The sequence below is a fragment of the Desmodus rotundus genome, chromosome 6, assembly GCF_022682495.2.
Source record: "Desmodus rotundus isolate HL8 chromosome 6, HLdesRot8A.1, whole genome shotgun sequence".
NCBI classification, from domain to species: Eukaryota; Metazoa; Chordata; class Mammalia; order Chiroptera; family Phyllostomidae; genus Desmodus; species Desmodus rotundus.
The window spans coordinates 159,328,765-159,353,789 of NC_071392.1; the positions used below are offsets into that span (position 1 = coordinate 159,328,765).

The window sequence follows — 25,025 nt, forward strand, 5'->3', positions numbered from 1 at the left end:
GCAGGAGAACCCATGACACAGATGGATAAACTGAGGCCTCAAGAGGCCGGGCAGGGCAAGTGGGACGGGTTGAAGGTCCCCTTTGCAGGCCCCGTGTGCCGCTCGGGGGGGCCTGTGCCCTCACCACATGGGGTGCTCAGGCTGAGGAGGCAGCTGTGGGCAGCAAAGACCAGACCAGCTCCCCTGGCACCCTCCCTCCCCTCCTCCCAGGGCAGTCCCAGCGGTACCAGGGGTGGAAAAGGAGAGCTCCCAAACTTGACATTTGCATTTCAAACACTTGTATCCGCAAAACAAATAACAGTAATTATGTCATTTGCATATTTTGTGCTATGATTGTTTCCCAGGGTGGGGGGGTGGGGGGGGATGGGGGGGAGTGGCTCCTGCCGATGCCAGCAGCCCTGCCTCCCCCAGCTGTCCTCCCACCAGCCCGCCAGCCTCACCCAGACCTGGTCCTGTGAAATGGGGGGCTGCTGGCTGCTCTGGGGCCCCCCATTGGCTGCCACCCTCCCTCAGGCTATGCCCCTTCTCCTCCAGGCTCTGTCCATCCTCACCTACCCTCCCTGTCCTCCCTGCCCCCTGCATGTGGCTGCCTCAGGACCTTTGCACCTGCCAGGTGGCAGGAAGGCTGCCCCTCAGAGCTGCCCACTCGGGCCCCTTCTCATGGTCTGCAGTCTGAGCCCCCTGAGGGGACAGTACTGGCTGCCTCTGTGAGGCCACTGCCTGGCACATGGGGCAGTCCCACTCCCCACCCCATCACTCTCCCCACCCTCCTGTCCCCACCTGCCCCCCACTCCCTCCCCATCACAGCCTCCAGGAACTCCCACCCCGCTGGGAGGCAGCCCTGCTCCTGAACAAGGGCCACGGCGGCAAGGCCATCACCGCACAGTGCTGTGGTTGGCGGACTCCCCGAACCCCGTGGACAGCTCCTCGGAGCCCCGAGAGGGGACAGCTGTGGCATCACCGTCCCGGGCCCCAGGTGGAGAAACGGGGGCTCTGAGAGGGGGGAAGGGGTGTCCCTTGCACAAAGTTACAGAGGAGCCAAGGTCTGTGCTGGGCCTGCCTGACCCCTTGCTTTTTACGGGACAGGCGCCCAAACGCACAGAAGCCCCGTGACAGCACTTGGGACGGGCGTCACAAGCACCTCACTTCACAGATGAGGAAGCTGAGGCCCAAACAGGTGAAGAGGTGCCATGATCACCCAAGACGTTGGGCAGCTGGGCTAATAGCTCTTCACCTTCTATTTAAAGGCTGCAGGTGCCCTGACTACGGAGTCCTGATGGAGATGACAGCCTTGCCCTGGCTGCCGCAGGCCCCTTCCCGGTCTCTAATCTCGTCCCCCTGGGCCTGGGCCTGGGGCGGGGGCAGGGAGGGGGCAGAGCCCTGACTGTGACCCCAGAGGGCAGAGGAGGCCCCGTCCGCCAGTAAACCGAGCAGCCGCCCCAGACTCCAGACGGAGTCAGCAGTTAACTCCGAAATATTAAGCCGTTTACAAAGAGGTTGATGACACCAGAACCCGATACCGATGGGTCCTCAGGAGGGAGGCAGGGTTTCCGGGCTCGAGAGGACTACACAGTAACGAAGCGAGAGGCGGATGGGACCGTGTGGAAACAAGGAAAAGGAACATAGAAAACAACACAAATGAAAAGATGTGGGACTGCGGGTGGCGACTGTGATGGAGAAGTGACAACCACCCTCCGTAGGAAAAGAACTCATTCAATCCGTCGGAAACACCGCGACTTGGAAACGGATGGGCTTGAGAACGAGCTCAGAGGAGGAGACGCGGGCGGCCGACAGACCTGCAGGGCCGTGTTCGACCTCCTGCACCACCGGGAGACTCAAGTTTAAAACACAGTAAGACGCCATTTGGGCTCATCGGATAATAATCTAAAAACAAAACAAAACAAAAAAACCCCGAAGATAATAGATCCCCAGTGCTGGTAAAGCTACGGTGAAACTGGCAGAATTCTCCCGGAGCATCAGGAGGCGGTGATACCGACCCACAGCTCGTACACGGTGCGTAGTCTTCAGCAGACAACGGGCCTAACGGTGAAACCGAAGCGTTTCCCTGGAGATCAGGGCCACCCAAGGACGCCAGCTACCACGACGTGGGTTCCACACTCAGCCAGCGCAGTAAGGCAAGAAAAAGAAATAAAAACGACACGACTGGGAAAAGAAGAAACAGAACTCTGGTTATTCCCCAGGGCTACGACTGCGCCTATAAAAAATCCCAAAGGACGCGCAGACACAGTAACGAGCAGCCGGCTCAGCGCACCGGCACCGGCCGTAATACCCGTGCAAGGTGGGCGGACCTCTTGCCTCCGCGGGAAGTGGAAACAACTGTCGTCAACACTGGCGCTGGATCGACAGGTCCCAGGCCCTCGCAGATAAAATCCCAGGTTTTTCTTTTGGGTGGGACTCGAGAAGCCGATTTCAGAATGTCTTTGGAAGAGCAAAAGGCTGAGGGAGATTTGCCCTAAATAGGAACAAGGCTGAGCGTGGGGTCTAGGACCACAGCCTACAGCCCAGCCGTAGGAGCTGGGACGGTTTGGTCTCGGAACGGGGCCGGGCGAGGGCATCGTGGGTTGGAATGGATGCCGAGGACACTGGCCTGGGGATTGGCCGGTGAGATAACGCAGGTGGCGCGGCAAACCAGTGGGCGAGGAGGGCCCTGCTCACAAAACACAGTCCCCGTGGGAGAGAAGTGAAAGGGAGCCCTGCCTCACACCACACACAGCCCCTGCGGGGGAATCACGGACCCGAGTCGGCAAAGCACAACGTGCTTCTGAAGATAACACGGGAAACGGAGGAGGACCTGGGCGCAGGGGGCGCGGGGCAGCAGGTCTCCCCGCCCACCCGCACGAGAGCCTGCCGGTCTGGGTCACTACCCGAAAACAAGGACTCTCGGCTCTCACAAAGACAACTTTGAGAACAGTGTCCACGCAAGCACAGAGGTGGAAAGATGGCCACCCCACCACAGAGCTGTCTGCGAGGGGGCACGGCTGAGCTTACCCCCGGGAGCGGGGTGGGGGGGCGGACAAGGGGGACCCACAAAGGCCAGACACCCGGGCACCCGTCTGCTCTGTCTCCTGACCGAGACACTGGTTGCACCTCATCAAAATCGTGAGTGGTCCCTCGGGATCCATGGGCTCCCCCGTTTCCACACGTCCTGAGTTTTCGTTGAGAGCCACACCTACGAACACTGCAGCAAACTCCTCCTCAGCAGGAGGAGACACCAGAAAAGACCAAATTCCCCAAGTGCGGCCGCGCTGTCCCCAGGCGGTGGGGCCCGGGCCGTCTCCTCCCCTCACTCGTTCCTTACTTTCTGCGGTGGAGACACACACCCCACTTTTGAAACTACGAAAGAGACCGCCTGCCGGCACTGAATATATATGGAAAAGCCAGGACACAGGAAGTGCCGTGCTAAGGGGGGCTTCCCGATCCAGGGTGGCCCGATGCTCCCGGGGTGTGGGAGCCCCAGGCTGGCGCTGCCGGTGCAGGGACAGGCGGGGCAGGAGCTGCGGCCGGGCAGCAGGAAAGCTCCTGAGGCACTGACCAACCCGCGTGCCCTGAGCGAGAGCCATAAACCGAGGACGCTTATTAGAGAAGGAAACGAGGCTGGGAATATGCGCATCAGCCTGACAAGCAGGCTGAGGTCCCCCAGCCTCTCACTGGCTAAACTTGGGCAAGACATTCCATCGCAGGCACGACATAAAGACAGTGTCTGGGAATACCCACGCAGTGGGGGGTGCACTGTCACCGGGTCCCTCCGTCCCTCCTGCCGCCTGCCCGCGGCCCCTGCTCCCTCTCAAGGCACTGGGCAGCTGCCGCCGGGGGCCGTCCTCTGCGGGGCCGGTGTCAGCATCTGGCTCGTGGCCTCCACAGGAATGGCTGCGCCCAGAGGGGGCTGCCCAGGGGAGGAGGAGGCTGGACCGGCGGGTAGGGTCCTCATCACTCTGGTCTCCGGCCCCCAGGGCAGCGGGAGGGACTGCGAGCGTCCAGTGAGCGGGGCGTTGCCCTGGCCTGGCCTGGCTTGGCCAGGGTCCGCCAGGAAGTTGTGGGGCCAGCCCCCCACCCCCGCCACAGATCAAGTGGACGCACAAGGCTCTGGCAGCCTTGACCACAAGGTGCAGCTGTGAGGGGCGCAGTGTCCTCTCACCACACCCACGTGCCTGCACACAGGGATCCCGCCCCCCACTTGCAGGCCACTGTGGTCAGGGAGGCGAGAGTCTCCTGGAGTCCCCTCCTCCACGAGATGGAAAGGGCCAGTTTTGTCCCGGAATGGATCTCAGGCTAGTTTCCACGGGCCCCAGAATCTCGAGTGTGGGCTCCAGTGTGCCCTGCTGGCAGGGGCGGCTGCCCCCAGGTCTCGTGAGGCCCACGTGGGCGCTGGGCAAGGTGTGTGGCCAAGCAGTCAGGCCAGCCAGGCATGGGGACCGGCAGTGTCTCGGGGTCCCAGCCTTGTGTCTCCTCACGCCCTCCTCATGCGAGGGCCCTGCACTGGGCAGGCGGGTGTCCAGGTGCTGGGGGCCACCTCCTTGGAGGTGGTTTCCTGTCTCAGCGCAGCGTGGAGTCCGTGCCTGTGGGCGACTGAGGAGCCAGGAATGCCCCCCTCAGCCTCACCCACCTCCCGCCAGCCTCCCGGGGCCCTTTGTGAGGGCGCCCGGTTGCCATGGGAACCCTGCCAGCTGAGCGATGACTTCACAGGGCGGGATGGGCTGGCAGAGGGGAGAAGCTGACGGGCCCGCCGGGTCTCACAGCAAAGGTCTGGGGAAATCAGGCAAAGGGGGCGGGGGTGTCGCCCCCCCAGAGAGGCAGAGCAGGAGTAAGGCAAGGGCACCCTTGTCTGGGAGCTGGAGCCGCGCGGCCCATCCCCTCCTCAGATGGAGAAGGAGGTGGGCAGGACCTGCATCTGCCCAGGGCTGGCCGGCTTGGGGGGAACACAGTGGCAGCTGCCTCCAGCCTTAGTTTCCCTTCCTAGAAAGAGGGGTGGCGACCACAGCCTCTCCTGACAAGCGCCCGGACGCACAGGGGCCGGGGCAGGGGGGCACCGCTGCTTACCCGGCACGAATCACAGCCGCTCACAGGGGTTTGGGGAGAGGGAGGACGCTCACATTCGCGCTGGCCTGGCCGCCTCTGGGGAGCTGGTCACACGGGCCCCACCTGTCAGCCCTACTCAGGCTCCCAGACACCTGCTCTGCCCTCGGGTTGCCATGGCAACGCGCTGGCGGGCGAGTGCGGGCACACCTGTGTTCGCACTAGGCCACGGGCAGCACTGCGGCGTCCACGCCCCGAGTGCACGCAGGTGTGCAGCCGCACCCACGTCCAACACGCGTGTCCACACGCGTGCACGCTGGCACACGCGGCGGCCGGTCCCCAGGCAGGTGTGCATGCGGCCGTGTGCACGCGCCCACCGGCCAGGACTCGGGCGCCTTCTCTCCCCTCCTCTCCTTCGACGGAGTCCTCAATCTTCGAGGAAGGAATCCGGGGAGCTGTTCGCGATTTCCAATTAAAGGAAATGCAGGCTCAGAGACAGGAGGCAACTTGCCCACTCACTGAGCCCTTGGAAAGTTCTGGAACTGGTGGGGGGCACCAGGAGGGCCTCAAGAACCCCGGAAACGTCCTTGCCCAGCAGAGCTGGCCCCTCCACCCTCACCCAGCACAGGCAGCTGCGCCTGAGCGAGCCGGGTCCCGTCCCCGTGGGTCTCTTGTTTACAGCTCTGCATCTCATGCGCACGGTGAGGAGAAGCTAATGTAATGAATTTTCCACGTTTACAGCATTATGGCCGCCTCCACTGATTAGCTCTCATTTTTCTTGGCTGCCTCTTCCCCGGCTTTGCTCCAATGCTCCCCCTGCCGCTCCCTCCTCCCCTGCCCCAGCTCCAGCCCCGCACCCTGTCCTCGCCCCCCACCCCCGACAGGGCTCCCCCAGGGTGGACAATGAGTGGACATGAGGCCAGAGGGAGGGGCCTCAGCCCTGTCCACACAGAGCCTGGCCTGTCCCCTCAGCCCCTGATGGTGCTACTCGGGTCCTCTAGGGTCCAGGCCCCGCTGGCAGGACAGACCCATCCGGGCCCCAGTGACCAGCCCTGGGGTTTGCGGGAGGTGGGTGCTGGCAGCCCCTCTGCCCCATGAGAAAGGCTCCTGCACACTGGAGGGATGAGAGTGCCCCTCGCTTGCCCCCCACAGCCGGCCACCTGCTGGGCACAGGAGTCACAGTGCAGAGGAGAAACTGAGGCACCGAGTCAGGAGTGGCTTGTCTAAGATACGGAGCCTGGGGTGGCCGGCACCAGGCAGGTTTGGCCAGGGTGGGTCACCGGGTGCCATGGGGGATGACAGGAGTCCCTGGTGCCAGCACCACTCAGAACCCAAGCACGGCCCTGGCCGTGCTGCGGGCTCAGCAGCAGACGGCGCTGGTCAGGAATGCAGAATCGGCCTTTAAGTGCTTCAGCTACTTCCTGCGGTCGCGGCTCCCTCGTCCCCGCCGCCCGAGGCGCCAGGCCACGCCGCTGGGGCCTAATGAGCTGTGAAGGTCCATTTCTCAAAGTTAAACATTTCCCAGGCTCCCTGGCCCAGGCTTCGGAGGCAGCCTGGTAACATCCTGGGGGCGGGGCCGAGGCAGCCACTCCGGGAGGCCCTGGTCTACACGGGTTTCCACCACGCCCCGGGTGCCCACAGAAAACCTACCCTGGCAGCCAGACTGTGGACACAGAGCCGCTGGTGACGCATGAGCCGCGGGAGCAGACCAGCAGCTGGGACTCTCAGCCTCACGTGTGCCGATTCTGACCCCCCTTTCCAGAGGAGAAAGCCGTGAGAAGCCATGGGGTCCTACCCGACTCAGGGGTGCTCAGGGTCTAGTACAGGCATGGGCATACAGACGGTGCTCAACACGCGTTTGGGGCTGGGAGCAGGTGGCTGGCCCCAGGCTACAGAGCGGCTCCTGGTAGCCGTGGGTGGAGACCCCCGACCCCAGCCTCCTGACCCGCTGCGCTGGCCCCCTGGGTGCCTCGGAAGGACGTGACCCCACCTGGTTTGGACACCGCCCCTCTGGGCTGCAGTGGGAAGGAGACCTGAATCCGGGCTCGGGCAGGGCTGGTGCCCCTCAGTTAGGCTGCGGCCTGGCTCGAGGAGCTGGGGCAAACCACTGCTCCGCGCCCTCGCGGCCCTCTGCCCCTGGAGGACATCGGTATCTCGAACTGGGGTTTTCCACGCTCCTACTTCTTCCAAGCCCCCGTTGAAAGTGGCTCTGTCTTTCCCGACCTCTGTAGGCATTTCTATCCATCCCCCATTCATCCATCATCTCCAACACCGTGCACTCCGCCGACTTCCAGCCACTCGTCTGTCCATCGTGCGTGCGCCCACGTACGGACACAGACTCTATGGAGCATGAGCAGTGCCGGTGCTGGGCTAGACCGAGAGCCCCGGTGACCCCTGTCAGGGCACCGAAGCAGCTCCGGGAGCGGCCACTCTGTCACCAGCTGCGGGGAAGGGAAGCGAATCCGCAGTTTCCGGCGACGACGGTGGCGCTGGGGGCAGAGCCCGGTGGCTGTGGAAGGGCCCCGCTTGGGGAGCTGGACAGGGTGCGTGTTTGAATTACTGCTCACAGGGCGCTGCGGTGGCCTCAACATTCAAATTTTAATCCTGAATGAATTAAATCGTGCCCCTGAAAGTATTTTCTTTTTTTTTAAGATTTTACTTACTTATTTTTAGAGAGCAGGGAAGGGAGGGAGAGAAACATCAGTGTGTGGTTGCCCCTCGCACGCCCCCTACTGGGGACCTGGCCTGCAACCCAGGCAGGAGCCCCGACTGGGAATCGAACCAGCGACCCTTTGGTTCACAGGCCAGCGCTCCATCCACCGAGCCACACCAGCCGGGGCTGAGAGTGGTATTTTTAATACAAGGTGTAAGATCAACTGGATCTATGGGTATACGTGAAGACCTGACCCTCGACGCTACCTCACACCAGAGGGAACAACGAGTTCCAGGTGGAGGGAAAGTCTAAATGCCGGGGGGGAAACCATGAAGCTTCGAGAAGGCGCGGAAGACGTCTTCGAGAACCGGAGGTAAGTAAAGGTTTACCGAGAGGCAAACAGAACACAGGACAACGCGGAGGACACAGACTGAACTGATTAATAGACAAGAAAGCGAGAGGGAGGGGTCGGACCTCCGAGTGGGAGGGGCCATCGGCCACCCACGCGTTCATGAACTGGAGCTCCGAAGACCTGTTAAGAATTCCTGCGAAGGTGTGAGGTGGAGGCAGACGTCGCAACAGGAACACAGGCTCGTGCTCTGAACAGGCCCCGCACAGAAGACAATGTCCACGCAGCCACGCTCCTGAAAGCTGCCCGCCCGCAGGTCTGGGGGGAAAAGGACCGACAGGCTCACGTGTCGGCAAGGACGTGGGCCACCCAGCACGCGCCGGTGGGGACCGGTGGGGCCCGTTCATGCGACTGGAAATCGGCACACCCACCTTTGAAAACTGTTTGGCACTAACATGGACCAGAAGCACAACCTGCAACCCCAGCACCTAACTCCAACAGAAATGCGGGCGCACGCCACCCACTCCCCCGGGGACCAGTGAGGGGACGGCAGGGCAGCCCGACCCCTGACGGCGGAGACCAGAGACAGCCAGGCACCTGTCCGCGGTGGAGGAGATAAAGGGAGATAAACACTACGGAGCACTTCACGGAAACTGTAGCTACAGCACCGGCACTCACGGCTCTCCCAGACACGGTGCCGAACAAAAGCCAGCCTCAGCAGCATCGGCTGTGCGGCTCCGTTCCTTTACAGCCGAAAAACAGGAAAAACAATCTATGAAACTTCCCTGGAGGAAAACGGGGGGAGGGGGGGATAGGACCATAAGGGGGCCTGAGGGGCTTGTGAGATTCGAGAAATGTTTTATTTCTTGACGTAGGTGGTTCTTCTACGAACCTCACTCTGTGATAATTCATGGAGCTGCCTACGTAGAGTGTTTTCAAGTTTTGTTTCTAGAAGATAAAACCACAGGCTGAGACTTCTGGCAGCCTGTCATCAGAAGGCCGCCGAGTCCTCTCTCTCGAGCAACGACAAGCTCCCCAAAATGATCAAAAACAACCATTTCGACATCCGAGAAACTGACCAAAGGCCTCTGTTGGTGAAGAGCCGCTGACCTTTGAGAAGAAAGGGGACTCTGTGGTGCTCTGGCTGGAACGGCTCCCAGCCCCCCCGCCCCCCAGCTGCTGCACGGCCCTACGGGGCGGGGCGGCCGTGGACATGCAAGCGTGCGGCCAGAGGCCAATGTGACTCACAGCAGAAGGCGCAAGACTCACGCTCAGCAGCAGTGACATCAGGAGCAGCAGCGGCCGTGGTGGCAGGTGAAGGGGGAAAGCCAGCAGCCCCACCAGACCGAGGCTGTGGTCCTGGCAGGGGCTGGGAGCCCCGTGGACCAGCTGGAAATGTGACAGAGATATGAAGTGTGACCGTCACAAGGATGCTTGACAGGCTCCCCGCCTTCACCCAGCGGACGGGTAGCAGGTGCACACAGGGGGAGAGCGGAGAGGACCCCAGAACTCCCCAGGCCACCCCGAGCCTGAGGACATGCAGAGAGGAGACACAAGAAGGTGTGGCAGGAAGGCAAAGCCAGGGCCCCTCCGCCACCCCCGCTCCGCTGCAGACCCACCCATGGGGAGGGGGCAGGGGCAGCAGACCAGCAGCATGGGCAGCTTCTCACCCCAACAAAGACCCTCCCGTAGCTTCCATATGAAAACCGCAGGTAAAAGCAGACAGAGCCCTGGAAGAGCAGGGACAAGGCCCCTCTGCACTCGGCACCCGTGGCTCCGGAGGTTGCAGTCGGGGCAATGAGGAAAATTAATAATAAAAGCATATTTAAACTAGTCTTTGCTGTATTTCTGGGTTCTGCAATCAAAAGAATGCTGATGTAAAAAGACCAGGAACTATAATAAAAAATAATAATAATAATAAAAGCCGTCCAGTTTGACAAGGGCCGTGTGAAACTCTCCCACGTGCCAGCGAGGCAACCCCATGCAGGGAAAGCCCCAAGCACCCACGGGAGCCTCCCGGACGCAGGCGTAACCCACCTCAGCGAGGTCAGGGGGTCAAAGATCAGGACAAAAACTCAATTTTATTCTGGTGTACTAGCAACAATCTCAGAATAAGATTCAAAAAGTAATTCCACCCACAGTAGCTTCCAAAACACTTAGAATAAGTCCAGCTAAAGACAATTACTTAGCAAGGCCTGCACACTGAAAACAGAAAATCGCCACGGAAAGCGAGAGATCTGAATACGTGGAGAGACATCCCGTGTTCATGGACGGGAGGCCGTGCTGCTCCCCCGGGGCCTGTAAACGAAGCACTGGCCCGCCAGCCGCAGCGGCAGGTCTGGGGACTGCGACGACTGTGGGGGCACTGGCGGGGGGCGGAGGGGCCCTCCGTAAATGACACAGCTGTCCAGCCACTGCGCTGTGCACCACCTGGAACTAATGTGACATAGGGCGCGAACTGTAGTTAAAAATTTAATGAGTAAAATAATTCTTGTTTTAGAAATTGGCAAACTTGACCCTAAAACTCCCGTGGAAATGCGAAGGGTTTCGAACAGCCAGAACAATTCAAGAAGAAAAACAGGTCCAGAGGCCTTGTGCGGAACACTCCGAAAAGTCGCCACAAGCCGCCGAGTTTGAGACGGCGCGGCCTGGGCAGAGCTGAGTTGGAGCCAACGCTCCACGTTTATTCTCCCAGGAAAGCTTCCCGCAGAGCAGGCGGCCTCTTCAAAGCACAGTGCTGGGACCACTAGGTAGCAGCCAGAGGAGCCACACACGTTTCCTTAAGACGGACAGCAGCCCCGGCTGGTGCGGCCCAGGGGACTGAGCTTCCGCCTGCAGACTAAAGGGTCGCCGGTTCGATTCCCAGTCAGGGCACATGCCTGGGTTGCAGGCCAGGTCCCCAGTAGGGGGCGCCCGAGAGGCAACCACGCATTGATGTTCCTCTCCCTCTTTCTTCCCCTCTAAAAGTAAATAAATAAAATCTTTAAAATGGACAACAGACCTAAATGCAAGCTAACACGATAAAAATCCTACATGACAACACCAAGGAACACCTCCGTCACCTTGGATTAGCAAAGAATTCTCACACCCGAAGCAGGCTGGACACTGGACTCTATTACAAACAGAAACCCCTGTGCTCTCAGGGGCCCCTCCGCAAAAACGAAAGACAGCCTACCAGCTGGGATGAGGTAGTTGCCCATCACATTTCTGACCAAAGCCTTGGATCCAGAATATATAAAGAATTCTCAATAATTTTGAATACGATTAAAACTCAATAATAAGATTTTCTAAACCATTAAAATGGGCAAAAAAGATTCGAATAGACATTCGATCAAGGAAGAAATACGAAACCCTAAGGAACACGTGAAAAAACGTTCGACTTCGCTGCTCGGCAGAAAAATGCCCATTTAAGCCCGGTGAGAGCCCCCGGCGCACGCCCACGCGGCTTCCTAAAGCAAGCGGCGTCACCCAGCGGGCACGACACGCAGGGCCTGGCACCGCCTGCGCGGTTGTGGGCGGGGAACCCGAGCTGCCGCTCTTGAGTCCTGGGCGGCAGTTAAAATTTAAATGAGAACTGACCGCCCTCCAGGCCCCAGGGGGGAGAGGAGGACACAGCCCCCACCAGGCCTTGCACATGGTGCTTACAGCAGCCCACGGGCGCGGGTCCTCGAGCCGATACCACTGGGGAGAAGGCGGCGCCCTGCCGCACTCACAGTCCACCTGCGGGAGGCGCACGTGCAAGATGGATGCGCCTCCAAACGGGCGCTAAGTGGAAGAAGCCAGTCGGCAAAGACAGGCGCCGCGTGACCCCAGAAACCTGCGCTGAGCGCCTCTGGACAGAGCACCCGTTGGGGCCTGCGCGGGGGTGAGGGCTGACCGGCCGCCAATGGGCCAGAGGCGAGGGAACCCTCTGGGTTTGTAGCCACAGCTGCACAAACCTAGAAATGTGGAAAAACCACAGATAGTACCCCGCTCTGCGCATGCACAGGTATGACGTCACGGTGTGTAGACACACCTGTGTGGTGCCAGCAAGGAGAAGCCACAGGAGGGCCAGCACGCCCTGAGCACGAGCTTGGCCTCCACGCCAGGGCCGCCTTCCCAGCCGGCTAGCGTCTTATTCCCACTGTGGGGGCTGCTTCCCAGTAACAATCCCACCCCCAGGGCTAAACCCCAGACCGCTGGAGGCCCCCAGCTGGTGGCCCCTGCCTGGCTGGGCCCACTCGAAGTAGCCAGCAGGCCAGTGGGCTGCAGACCCCGTGCCTCTGCCTGAGGAAGCGCCTGGGCAGCGTGGGGCATTGGCAGGAGATCAGGGCAGCCTGCAGCCCACGTCCCAGGGGTAGCAGCCCCGGCCTTTGCAGCCTGGATTCCCTGGATCCACAGCACACAGAGGCCCCTCCCACCCCAGCGGTTCCCTTGGGGCCTGTCAGTCACACAGCATCACAGGGCCCTCAGCTTCTTGTCTGTGAAATGGGCAACACGCCTGCTTCCGCAGCCTGACACACGTGCTCTCAGTCCTCGGGAGACAGAGGGGCGCAGGTGGGGCAGGAGAGGAGCCAGAAGTGCCCTGTGCGGCCTGGAGAGGGAGCAGATTCCCCTCCTCCCCTGACGGGCAGCGGAAGCAGTGACCCTGCCCCCTGCCTTCCCCAGGACCCCCCCCACCCATGGCCCCAGACTCTGTGCTGTGCCCACCAGAAGGACAGGGCATTGGGGCTCTGGGAGGGGTGTCCCACCTGCACAGAAGCCCCCAGGAGCTCTCCTCCCAGCCTGCCAGAAAGAAACAGCATCAGGTCAGCGTGCCTGGGGACACACCTTGACCGGTGGGCCCACTGGGGCACGCGCCCATGATGTGGGGAGATGCGCTCAGGGGGGTGGGCGTGAGGGGGCCCGTCACTTGGAGTGGCTGTCCACAGGTGTGCCCAAGTGAGCGCTGTGTTTGCGGCGCACCTGAAAGATGAGAGCGGCACACCTGTGCGCACCAGAGGCTGCCCTGTGTGTCCGGGGTGTGTGTGTGTGTGTTCGAGCATGCCTGGGACCAGGCTCGTTTCAGCTCTGGCTGCCGCGCTGCAGGCCGAGTGGGAACTCTGGGCTTCTGGTGAGCTGTTTCTCTAAAAAAGCGATCTCTGGCAAGTCACGTCCTTCAGATCCAGCATGTTCTGGCTCTGCAGGGACGCCGTGACGAGGAGACCGAAATAAGCCCGACGCCTGTCAGAAAGCAACGTCTCGGAGGCCTGGGACTCGTCCACCCGCCTCCTTCCCGGCCGCTGCACAGCCCACGGCCCTGGCCCTCGCAGCGGGTTCCCAGGGGCCCCTGGGGCTCCACACGCGCCCTTCCTTTTGTAGCCGCAGTCCGCTCCACTGAATGTGCAGAAAGTGAGGCAGCCAGCGACTGGTCCACTTTACGGAGCTGGGGAACCTAAGATCAGGGGCGCCCTGCGTGGGGCAGAGGAACTTGTGGGACCCGCACCCACGGCCGGCTGTCTGAGCGGGAGGGGCGGCGTGCCCGGGAGGGTGAGCACACGCACACAGGTGTGTGAGGCATGCACACACGTGCACGCGTCTGCCCACGCTCACGCACTAACTGAGAGCTGAGCAGTGGGACTCTGGCGGGCGTCTCCCAGCCAGCGCCCACTCGGCCCAAGCCTCGCCCCCACCTCGGGCACCCCACAGGTTGGTGCCCAGCCGTGGCTCGCACCGATCCCGTTTTTTTTTTGGGGGGGGGTTCATCTCCGCCAGGAAGACGTCTCGAAAGTGCTCCTGGCTGTCACAGGGAAAGTGTGTTTCCTCCTGCAACCCCGCTCTCCACACAAGTGCACCTCTCGCTCCGCGATGGATGAAGATGGGGAAATGGGTTTTGCTTCACAGACTATTTTTCTCTTTAGGGACGCAGCTCCGACGTCTCGAGCAATGTCGGAACAGATGTTGCCAGCTTCTCTGCCTCGGTCTCCCTCGCTCTCCGTCGCCGGCGTCCTGGGCCCAGCCCGGCCCCCGCCCCGCCCCCGTCTCTCCCCGGCCCCCAGCTGGCACCAGGAGCTTAGAAAGCTGGGCTGCAGCCTCGCCCCTCGGCTGCTCGGACTCCCAGAGGCTTCGCTCGGGGAAGACGACACGTGTGCATCCGTGCCCGGCAGCCTCATGCCCCGGGCCTGTGGCCTCCCCCGCCGACCTCTTGCCCCCGGTGGCCACCACACTGGCCTTGCTGTTCCTCCAACAGGCCAGGCTGGCTGCCACAGGGCCTTGGCGTTTGCTGCTTCTCCCAGCACCCAATTCCCTGCCTCTCTGCACAGCAGGGCGCAGCAGGACACAAGGGCCAAGCTGGGGCCACCGAAGAGCCCGGGGCTGAGGGACCCATGGGACAAAAGCAGGAGCCCTGGGGACACTAGGAGCATCAGAACTTGCCTCAACAATGCAGACTCACCCGCCGGCCACCTTCCCTGGCGAAGGCAGACCAGGCTGTGAGGGGAGGGGCCCCGGGACCTTGGTGCTGGACTCTGCCCAAGCCCCACAGCCTGGGAGCAGCCGGGCTCTAGACCGATTGGACAAAGGGCGGCACCAGGGCCCAGGGGGAACACAGCCCATGCCGCTGCCCGCAGGACTGGTCAGAGGCAACGCACCCCCTGACCGGCAGCTGGGCCCTTCCAGAAGCTTCTGTAGGCTATCAGAGGCAGGTCAGGAAGCACTTCCTGAGGGTCCTGCTCCACATGGAGGGTGGGGTGGTGGCCTGCACACCATTGGGGAGCAGGAGGGGGGGGGTCCACGCTGCGGAGACAGGTGCTGGCCCGGTAGGGACACGGCACCGCCCACTGTGTGTGCAGGGGCCTGGAGAGTCCCCTGTGCAGACACGTCCCTGTGCCTCGTGTGGGGAGGCGCAGAGCTGCCTGCGTCTGCGTGTCACCGGCAGCGATGACTAAGGGGCCCGAGTCTGATCTGCCAGAGACAACACGGGGATCTGTCGGCAAACACGAGGGCGCCCGGCTGTCAGTCACCTCCCAGGGCCCCGCCCAGGGGACAGCCCTGTGGGCCACGGCTTCCCAGGGCAGCAGGCTCTCCTCGCTCTCGCACCCGGGGCCGACCCGGCCTCTGCTCACAACCTGGAGAAGCGGGCGGCTGGGCGGTGGCCAGGGCTTCCCAATGGCTTACGGTCCCCTCGTCCTTCTAGGGAAGTGGCCACCGGCAGGGCTTCTGGGGGCTACAGGGGGCTGACAGCGTGGACTCTGGGAGCACTGTGCCCCCCCCAACCTCCCACCCCGTGCTGGAGAGCTGTGGGCAGGGCCTCTGCGGCCCCTCCGTTGGGTGGGGGTACTGAGGAGCCCCTCTGCTCTCTCCAGGGGTGGGAAGGGATGGCTGGGGTCAGAGTGTGGGAATAGGCCTAAACCGGGGCACCCTGAAGGCTCTGTCACTGGCTGGGCCTCAGTTTCCCCATCTGATTCATGGAGGGGTTGGCTCGGGGCATCTCATAAGGAAATGGGCTGGTGTTCACTACCCCACGGGGTGGCTGGACAGCCCCCCACGCTGCCCCCCACCCTCTTCGCCCCATGGGTGCCCAGTCTGGCCTCTCCCTGCACCCAGCCTTGTTTGGGGATGCTGAAGCTGACAGAGAGGGGGCCCAGCCTGGAGCCGCCAAGGGAGGGAGCCAGGCCAGAAGCCACAGGGCCCCTGGGGGGCAGCCCCTTCTCTGCCCCGAGCCCTCCGCCCTCTGAGCTGGCCTCCGTGGGGACAGGGTGTGCACACTCTCTGGTTTGCAGCGTCCATCAGCCGTCTCCGTCCCTGGACACAAGCTCCGCCTACACCAGGGCCTCCAGGCTGCAGCAGAGCGCACAGTAGGTCCTCAAAGTGTTTGCTGGGTGACCCAGGCAGAAAGTCTTCCAGCTCCAATGGGCAGAAGTCTCTGCCCCTGACCCCATGGCCACTGCGTCTGTCTGTCTGTCTGTCATCAGTCCCAGAGCAGAGTGGTCTCCCCACCTCCCCCCCCCCTCCACGCAGGGAGAGCCGGGCCAAGCCAGGTCTCAGCCAGCAGGCAGGTGACAGGAGGGCGGGCCCAGAGACAGGAGCTGTGTCCAGGGCAGGTACCCCACTCCTTGCTCACCCCCAGGGCTGCCATCTGGCATAAGGTGTGTGCGTGGGGGGGTGGTGACAAGGAGCAGGAGACCCCAGCAGCCAAGGCTGCGTCTGCTGGGCTCAAGTTCCTCTGCACCCCTTCCAGCTCCCTCTCTGCCCCTGCAGCAGGCAGCCTCGGACCACGCGCTGCCTGCCCGGGGCCTCCATCTCCTCATCTGTACAGTGGGTGCAGGGAGGGGTGGCACCCAAGTCCCCTCCACATCGGGGCTCCTGTCCCCACCATAACAGAGACCCACAGGAGGCCGGTGGGCACCCGAGCTTCCACTGGAAGAAATCGGAATCCACACAAAACAGAGAGGGAAGAAGGGCGCGGGGGGGGGGGGGGCGGGGGAGAGAAGGGGGGTGACAAATGTACCCAACACGGCCACGGCGGTGCCACCATTCACTCCAGATTCAGGCCCGGAAATTTCGAGCCATCGCTCGGTGCAGGGGACCCATCTCCTGCCTGTCACTCACATGCGTTTTTCATCCTGTGCCCCCCCAACGTGCACTATCCAACCCCCCCCCCCCAGTGTCAGCCACGGGTCTGCCTGCTTGCTTCCTGCCGAGATCCCCGAACACCGGTCCCGCACCTCTGCTCATGAATCTCTCCCGTGGCTCCAGCACCTTCTGGAACGGGGTCCTCGCTGAAGGGGCTGTGGGGGCTCTGAGCTGGTGGTCCGAGGAGGGCGGGCTCCTGAGCATTTAGAAAGTCCACTGACGTGAAGAGCTGGCGTGGGCGCTTGTGAGCCTGCGTCAGCTACACTCAGACCCGGGGCCAAGGCAGACGCCCCCTCTCGCCCCACTGACCCCAGTCTTGGCCGTAATGTGGTCCCACGAGCCTTTCTTCCCTAGAGCAGGTGACGCAGACAGGAGGCATTCAGGGGCCAAACATCAAACCTCTAGGAATCCGTGAGGGTCACTGGGTCCAGGCCGTGGCCCTGGGTCGTGGGCAGCAAGCTGGGGCCCCTGCTGCCCAAGGCACTTGGAAGAATTGCTGAGTTTCCCAGAGGAACCCCCGAGGGAGCACAGGGCAAGGGACTCCGGTTTCCCTCCTCCCCAGGCCTGCCCCCAGTGCACCCCCACTGGCCCCCTGCTCTCCAGGACCACCCTGAGGTGGGGGTTGGGGGAAGGTGCCTGTGCTGGCCTCTCCCACAGGCTGCCTGCTCACAGTCGGTTGGTCAGACAATGTACCACCATGAACAGCACGCAGGCAGGGGTCCCCCGCAGGCCGGGGGCTGAACAGGGTCCAGCTTCCGGCAGGGGTGGGAGGGTGGGAGGGGCAGCTGGGCTCCTCACCTCTCCAACCCAGGGGCTCCTGCCCACAGAAATGAGGACCTAAGTGTGGGGAGCCCAGCTGGGCTCCACTCCCTACACCCGGAGTGCAGGTGGGCACCCCCTGTGTGTGGGGGGGTGTCCCTCTGTCTCAGGGGTGTCTCCTTTTCTAATGAAGTGGGACGTGCCTGCAATGGGGTGGTGCGTCTGCCCTCCAGCGCTGCTCCACTGTCAGATGAAAGTTTCAAGGGCAGGGGGCAGAGAGGCCATGGGCCTGCTGGCTGGAGTGAGGAGAGCGTCTATGGCTTCCAAGCCCCCCAGCGCTGGCTTCCTCCGGGGCTGGGCAGAGGCTGCGGTTCCTGCCCTTCCCTTTTCCCCTAGCCCCACATCCTTCAAAAGGGCCTGTCCCCAGAGCCTCTGGGGTCTCAGGCCGTGCGCATGCTCGCCTGAGTCTGTGCTGGGGGGCTGCAAACGGAGCTGGAGCCCTCATGCCTGCCAGAGAGCACTCCGGGGCCCTCTCTGCGCTGAGACTTCCCAGGGGGGCCCCTTCCACAGGGTACACGGTGCCATGCTGCACCCACTTCTCGGATGCGGAAGCTGAGGCTCTGACAGGTTACCTGCCCCAAGGTCACACCACTGATGCCTGTGAGAGTGATTTTGATGAGGTTGTGGGTCTGTGTTGAAGGGGGAACACCGGCAGGGGCCCCACCCTAAGCAGCAAGCAGGTGACCTGTGACTTTTAACAAGAAGAGACCCCTATCTTTCCAGGCAGGTCAGGGCAAGGAGCCTCAGTGCCCCTGCCCCCAAGGAAAGACGCTGACCCGGGTCCCGGGTGCGGTGAGGGATGGAGCAAAGGCTGGACCGTCCCCGGTGCCGGTGCCGAGTGAGGCGGCGCAGCAACACTGGGCGGGGGGGGGCGGGGGGGGGCAGTAAGTCCGGGTGGTGATGCGGGCACGGACGCGGGTCAGGGACCACAGCAAGGAAGGGCAGGGGGCCGTGGGGATGCAGCGCAGGGAGCAGCAGTTCTGGGGCGTCGGGCCGGGTGCCGACGGCGGGGGTGGGGGCGAAGGAAGAGGCAGGTCCGGCGACAGAGCAGTAGTGCGCGGTGCAACAGCGACTGGGGAGGACCGGGGACCCCGACCCAGACCCCCGCTCTGCCGGGCTGAACCCAGCGCCCCCTCCACCGTCTCCAAGTTCCTGCAACTTTGCCCGCTGCGCTCGGAGGGCGCGCGGGGCCCGGGACGCACCAGGGCCGGGGGCGCACGGAGAGAACAGGGGCGCGCGGGGGCGCGCGGCGGGGGTCGGCCGCGCCGCCCCGCGAGTGGCAGGAGTCCTGCGTCCCGGCCCTGCTGGCTCTCCGACGCGGGCTCCGCTGGCTCCACGCTTACCTGACCGCCGCTGCGGTCCCGGTGCTGCGCCCGCCGCCGCCGCCGTCCTTCAAGCTCTAACTTCGCTCCGGGGATTGAAATTCCTCCCCAGCTTCGCCCATCGATCCGCGCGCGGCCCCGCCCCTCGCCTCCCGGGCAGGGGGGGCCCTGTTCTCGCGCGCCCTCCCTCCGCGCTCCGCTCCCTCCCCCTCGCTCCTCCCGCTCGAGTCCGGCTCCGAGGCTCGCCCTCCCCCTCGTCCCCTCCCTGCCGAGCCCCTTCCGCGCGCCTGGCCTCCTCCTCATCTCGCTCGTCCCCCCCCCCCCCCCGCCGCTCTGGAGCCCAGGGGGCAGGGGGCTGGGCTGGGGGGTTTCCTGGCGGTCCCACCCTGCCCTCCCTCCCTCGCGGCAGGGGCGCGGCGGGGGCGGTACTCGGGGTGGGGGAGCGCGCAACAGCTGTGGCCTGGCTGAGCCACCCGCGACCCCCTCACTTTAAGCAGAGCCAAGTGGTTCTCGGGTCCCGTCGGCCCGGCCCGCGGGCGAGAGGGTGGGGACCTAAGGGCAGGGGCCGCCGTGGGCGGGGCACTGGTGGCGCCGGGCGCCCCCCACCCCTGGCCCCCTTCCTTCCCCCACTCGCCCCAACCTCTGGGAGGCCTCGGGGTGGGGGGGCTCACACACTCGCCCCGCTTAGTTTGACCCTCGCAACCTGCGTCTGCGGAAACCCCTTCTCGTTACAGGCGAGTAAACTGAGTCAAGAGAGGCCCCGAGGCTTGCCCCGCGCCACTCTGCGCGCCCGAAGCGGAGCCGGAGAGGCAGCCCCGACCCCCAGAACAGAGCGTCCTCGCGTCCGGACTCCTCGCCCCGGCAGTGCCCTCGGCCAGCCCCGGGGGGCGGGCGTCTCCTTCCCCGCGGGGCCCCGCCCGGCCCCTGGGCGCGCGCGCCCCTCCCCGCTTCCTGTCCCCCGCCCGCCTCTGGTTCCCGGCCTCAGTACCCCCGGCACGCTCTCCGCTCCCGCCAGCAGCTGGGCAATTCACCGAGCATACAAAAGAGTTGACTCAATTCAAAGGCAGCAAATCAAGATAAACCCTATAGTGTGTGGGGACGGAGAGGCTGTGAATGAGCCGCCACAGCGCGAGCGGCCGGGCAGGGGCTGGGCGCGGAGGGTCGGCCAGGCAGGGGGAGCGGGCGCTGAGCGGCGCCCCTCCTGCCAGGTGGGGCTTCTCTGAGGGCGGCGCAGAGCCACACGGAGGGCTGGGAAGGAAGCCTGCGTGCCCCGCGGTTACATGCAGGGTCCGGGGGGCAGGCATCGGCGCTCTGGGGTCAGGGTGAGGCACACGGACAAGGGCAGTCGAGTCCCCGTGGAATCTCCTTGCACTGCCCCGTACCCTGACCCTGGCCCAGCAGGTGCAGGCCAAGGGCAGGCCCTGGTCTGTCACCAGATGGGTACTGCAAGCCTCGGAAATGCCAGGCCTGGGCACAGGGGACAGAGCCAGGGAGGGCTGACCCCTCCTCCCATGGTCTGAACACCCCCACACCCCACAGCTGCAGCTCCCACTGGAGAGAAGCTGGTCCTCCCTGCCCCAAGGGGTCCCTGGTCATTCTCCAGAGGTCCCAGCAAGCGGCCGCCCAGCCTCTGGCCCCACCAGCCCTGTGCAGCGGGCACACAGAAGGGGACGTGGGCCCCAGCAGCCTTTCCCAGGCAAACCCACCAGAGTGGCCGACTCCCCAGACCCAGCAGCCGGGCAGCTCTTGCTCGGGAAATGCCAGGCTGCTGTCGGACGGGCGTCTTGGAGTCTCGGGGACGGCACTAGGTGCCTGCCCTCAGTCACATCACGACCTTCGTGACGCCCTGGCGCAAGTGCTGAGCCCCTGCCTGTGTGTACACACCGGCCCCAGGCCCTCGGCGGGCACGGCCTCACAAGTCTGGATGCTCAAGGGCAAGGGTCCTCGGAGGGGCTCAGAGGTCCAATGGGAGGGCGGGTGGAGGTCCCTGTGGGAGGGTCCCCCGTACTCACAGAGCCAGCCCACAGTTAGGGGCACAAGGGCCTGGAGCAGGACGGGCCATGGGGTCCTCAGCGCTGCCCCACCTCCCGGAACAGAGGCCCCCCTCTCCGGCTTCGACCTGTCCCCCCCCGTCTCAGTTGGGCCGCCCCTCCCCCGGGGCCAAACACACTGGCGGCCTGCGTGCAAGTCATTAATTCCGTCACGGAGACACTGGCTCCACCGGCGCTGGGGGCATCTGTCAGGGCCCCTGCGCTTTCGCGGGCCCCTCCCGCTCCCCAGACCCAACGCTGGGGAGGGGGGGACAGAGCCCTCACTCACAGAGACTCTGAGGCTGTGGGCCCCAGGGGTCCCGGAGTCAGCGCAGTCAGCGGAGGGGGTGGGCCGGTGCCAGCTGGAGGGGGGGGGGTCAGACCCCAAGCTGCTTGGCGCTGGGCTCAGCAGACCCGGAGAAGGGAATGAGTGCCCTGTAATCCCCACCACCCCAGTCCTCCAATCCACTCAAGTTTGGGGTGCAGTGGAGGAGGAAGTCAAATCCCCCTGGGGATTCGGGATGCAGGCAGGCGACGCTGGAAGGGGAGCCCCCAAGATGTGCAGCTGCGGCTACACCCCAAATCCTCTGGGGAGCTTCGCAGGGCCCCTCTGCTCTCCACACCCCCCAGGCTGCCCCGGGAGCATCCCGCTCCCCACTGCCCCCCAGAAGAGGGGGCGACGGACGAGGGCAGTGCGTTGGGAGGGAGAAGAGCAGCGAAGCCGCCCGGCCCCGGGGACCCCGCCCCGTCCAGGAGGAGGGTTCCCGGCGCTGTGCTGGACACTTGCCCGCGGGCCCGGCCCCCGACGGATGGACGACCACAGGCCACACCACGCAGTTGGAGAAGGGAAAAAGTTGGGGGGGCGACACCCTGAGGCCGGAGAGGAGGCAGCGGGAGGAGGGCAGGAGGCTTGGAGGGCAGGGCGACAGGGTGGGGACCTTGGTGGCAGAGGAGGAGCCAGCTCGGGCCGGGGGTCGCACCCCAGCCTGCAGCCCGGCGGCGCGGCTTCCTGCCCGGCTGAGGCTCGGGTCCTGGGGGCCTGTTAATCCCCGAGAGCGTGGCGGCGGCGGAGCGACCGCACGGGGCCCGGGGTGTCCTGGTACCACCCCTCCGAGGAGTCCGGCGGCGCGGGGAGGCACTCGGCCCCATCCAGGCGGGAGGTGCGAAGGCCGGGGCCCCACGGTCCGCTCCCTGCGTGCCCTCAACTACGAGACAGGGTCCGGATGGGGGGTCTCCAGACCAGCGTGGGGCGCGCCGCGACGCCCACCGCGCGCCCGCTGCAAGAACCCCCCGCCCCTGCCCAGCCCGCCTTTCGCTCTCTCTGCGCTCAGGAAAGTTTCGGGGTCCCCGCGGCGCCTCCCAGCTCGAGGGGCGCGGAGTCCCCGCCCTGTGAGGCGCGGCGCAGGGGAGGGAAGTTTGTCCGGCTGGGGCTCGGCGACCGCTAACTTCGGGGGCACCCGCCTGGGAACCCGGGGGTAGGGGCGGAGTCCGGATCGCGGACCCCACGAGCCGCAGACAAAGCCCCACGGGTGGGAGAGACGCGGCCCCGGCGCTGCCGCTCGGGCAAGGGCGCGGGGGCTGGGGCGGAGGGGCTCGGGCGGTCGGGCCCCGAGAACCGCGGGGGACCCGCGCCCGCCCCCGCGGCTGCCGGGGAAGGAAGCATCCCTCCCCGCCCCCTCCCTGGGCGGGGACACGCTGGCCGCGCGGCTGCGGCACCGGGGACCCCCGCCCCGCAGACCCTCCCCCTGAAGCCCCTTCCTACCTGGGCCGAGGTGCGGGCCCGGGGCTGGAGGCGCGGCCGCCGCGCGGGGAGCGTGCGTGCTCAGGCCCCGCGAGCCCGGCGGCTTCCCCTCCTTCCTCCTCCTCTTCCTCCTCCGGGCTCGCAGGCTCCAGACAGATCTCCTCCCCCTCGCGCCCAGCCCGCCCCTCCCGGAGCCCGCCGGGCTGGGCTCGGCCTGCGCCGGGGCCGGAGCGGAGCGGCGGGAGCCCGGCTGCGGCGCTCACTGCGTCAAGCGCGGGGCGAGCGCGGGGCGGCGGCGCCGAGGGGCCGAGGTTGTAGCACATTCTCCCGAGCGCGCTGGAAGGTGCCGTGGAGAAGCGCGGCAGGGCGGGTGGTGGCGGCGCGGGGGCGGCCGGAGGCGGCCTCGAGCGCCCCCTGCCCCCGGCCCAGCCCACCGCTGGGAGCAGAAGCCCCCGAAGGTCGGGGAGTCCGGACCCGCGGTACCGATGGGAGGTGGGCGCCTGGGGGGGGCGCGTGCACGCGCCCGTGGACCCCGCCGTGTCCACATAGCCCTGAGAACCGCGTGAAACTTGACCCTAAGTCGGCCCCTGTGTGAGCGCGCGCGTCCGAGAGTGCAAATCCCCAGCCCGCGGGGGCGCGCACACGCAGAGGTGCGGGCGAGGGGGTGGTCGGGCCGCGGGGACTTGCCCTCCCACGGCCCTCCCATTGCTCCCCCGCGCTTGGCTGGAGGGAGGGAGGGGCTGCGGTCGGCCAGGCTCCTTCCGACTCCCGGGAGGTTCGGTTCAGCGGGTTTCCCTCCCACCGACCCCCGTTCCCCTTCATTCGCCTCCTGAACCCCTCAGCGTCCGAAATTGCTCCATCGGCCTCTAAACTAGGCTCTAAATCAGCAGCCCGCTTGCCGCTCGCGGCCCTCCCGGAGCGGCCACACGCCCGGCCTGGGGTGTCGCTCTGGACCCCGGCCCTGCCCAGCCTGCGGCCGGGCGCGTCGGGTGAAAATTTCAAACCAGGCGCAAGAGCGCCCCCGCCCGGCACAGCCTGCGCGCTGCCTCCGGATCCGCGGGGTTCGGAGCTGCTAGCTCGACCCCGGCGGGAGCCGCGCGGGAACCCTCGGGACACGCCCCTTGCGGCGAGTCCGGGCCCCGCCGTCTCCTCCCACCGGGCAGAGGCTGCGGGCCCGGCTGCGCGCCTGGGAGCGAGCGCGGCACTGGCGGGTGGGGGCACGCTGGGTGCTGGGGGGGAGCCCTGGGACAGGTGGGCGAGTGGTGCGTGAGGCTGGGGTCAACGGGGCCGAAGGCTCTCTTGGGCGAGGAGGGCGCACAGGGCACAAACTCCTTCCATGCTCAGGACAGGATCCCACGCCCCCTCGAGACAGCAAAGGCCCCAAAGGGGGCGGAGGTGGAAAGAGATGCCACCACCTTTGCGGGACTGACTCTCGGACCAGAGAATGACAGTCAAGGACGGAGCACTGCCTGCGGGCTGTCCTGTCCTTCAGTCCCTGCGCAGGACAGGGGGTGAGGGGGCCAAGGCTGGCCTGGGGTCTCTGTCGCCTGGGTGGCCAGTGGCTGGGAGCTGCCTCCTGGGAGCAGCCGTTCCCTGTAGCTGGTACAGGCAGCTGCCCTGGCATCCTGCCCCATATGCCCCGATCAACATGGCCCAGTCCACACCTAACAGAATTGCCCGGCGCACCTCCCGGGCCTGGCCTGTGCTTGCTGCCTGTGTCGGTTTGCCCCCAGAAGTAAGTGTGATTAGCATCTCCCGCTTCTCAGGAGACCAGGCCTCCAGCTGCACAGGAGCTGGGTCGGCAACCTCTACCTCAGGACCCGCCCCAGTGCTCTCTAGGAATGGCGAGCTGGGGCAGTGAGGGTCCTCGAGGCCTGGGGCTGTGGGACCACCACCTTCTCTGGTGGGCCTGCGCCCCTGGGCGCCCTCGGATTCCCCAGCCAAGTGCTCGACACACTGGGTCTCCCATGGGGCCCTGCACTCAGGGGAGCAGCCCGGCCGACACCTCGGGGCCACCTGACCCGTGCGGAGGGGTGACCAGCACACTTTCCAAATAAACGAGGACTTGGGGGTGTCTGCATTCTGCAGTTGGCCCCTCTCTGCTCTAGGGATGGCCTGCATGGGAGCAAGTGACCCAGACAGGTCTGCCAGTCACCTGTGCTGGAAGATGGGGAGGGCCACAGATGAAAACACAAGTTTGAAAGAAACAATATATCTAACTTCCATCCCAAGCAAAGAGCCCCCATATGTAAACAGCGCTTGCAAATCAATAGGACACATACCCAAGGAGAAAAACACATGGGCAGATGTTATGAATGGAGAAGGAAGTGGAAAAGGACACATTTAAACTATCAGATGGGAAACATAAAAAGTAAATAAATAAACTGTCAGATGGGCACAGACCGAGCGCTGAAGCGGCGCCCACCGCGGTGGTGGGGTGGGGAGGCAGCCACTCCCGGAACCACTGAGACGGTGTCCTCATTCC

The 25,025-nt window shown here is 64.8% G+C and overlaps 1 protein-coding gene across 2 annotated transcripts in view; it reads right to left on the reverse strand.

Moving 5' to 3' along the window:
* Positions 1 to 22,666, reverse strand: part of ELFN1 (extracellular leucine rich repeat and fibronectin type III domain containing 1) — a 43,304-nt gene extending 20,638 nt beyond the window's left edge. The window contains exon 1 of one of the 2 annotated variants that reach the window (XM_053926012.1): positions 22,562 to 22,666. The gene's annotated coding sequence lies outside the window, so the exon portion shown is untranslated. Of the gene's footprint in view, positions 1 to 18,790; positions 18,900 to 22,561 lie in introns of those variants that run through there. The other variant, XM_053926013.1, reaches the window with a different exon arrangement.
* Between the last annotated feature and the right edge of the window lie 2,359 nt (positions 22,667 to 25,025).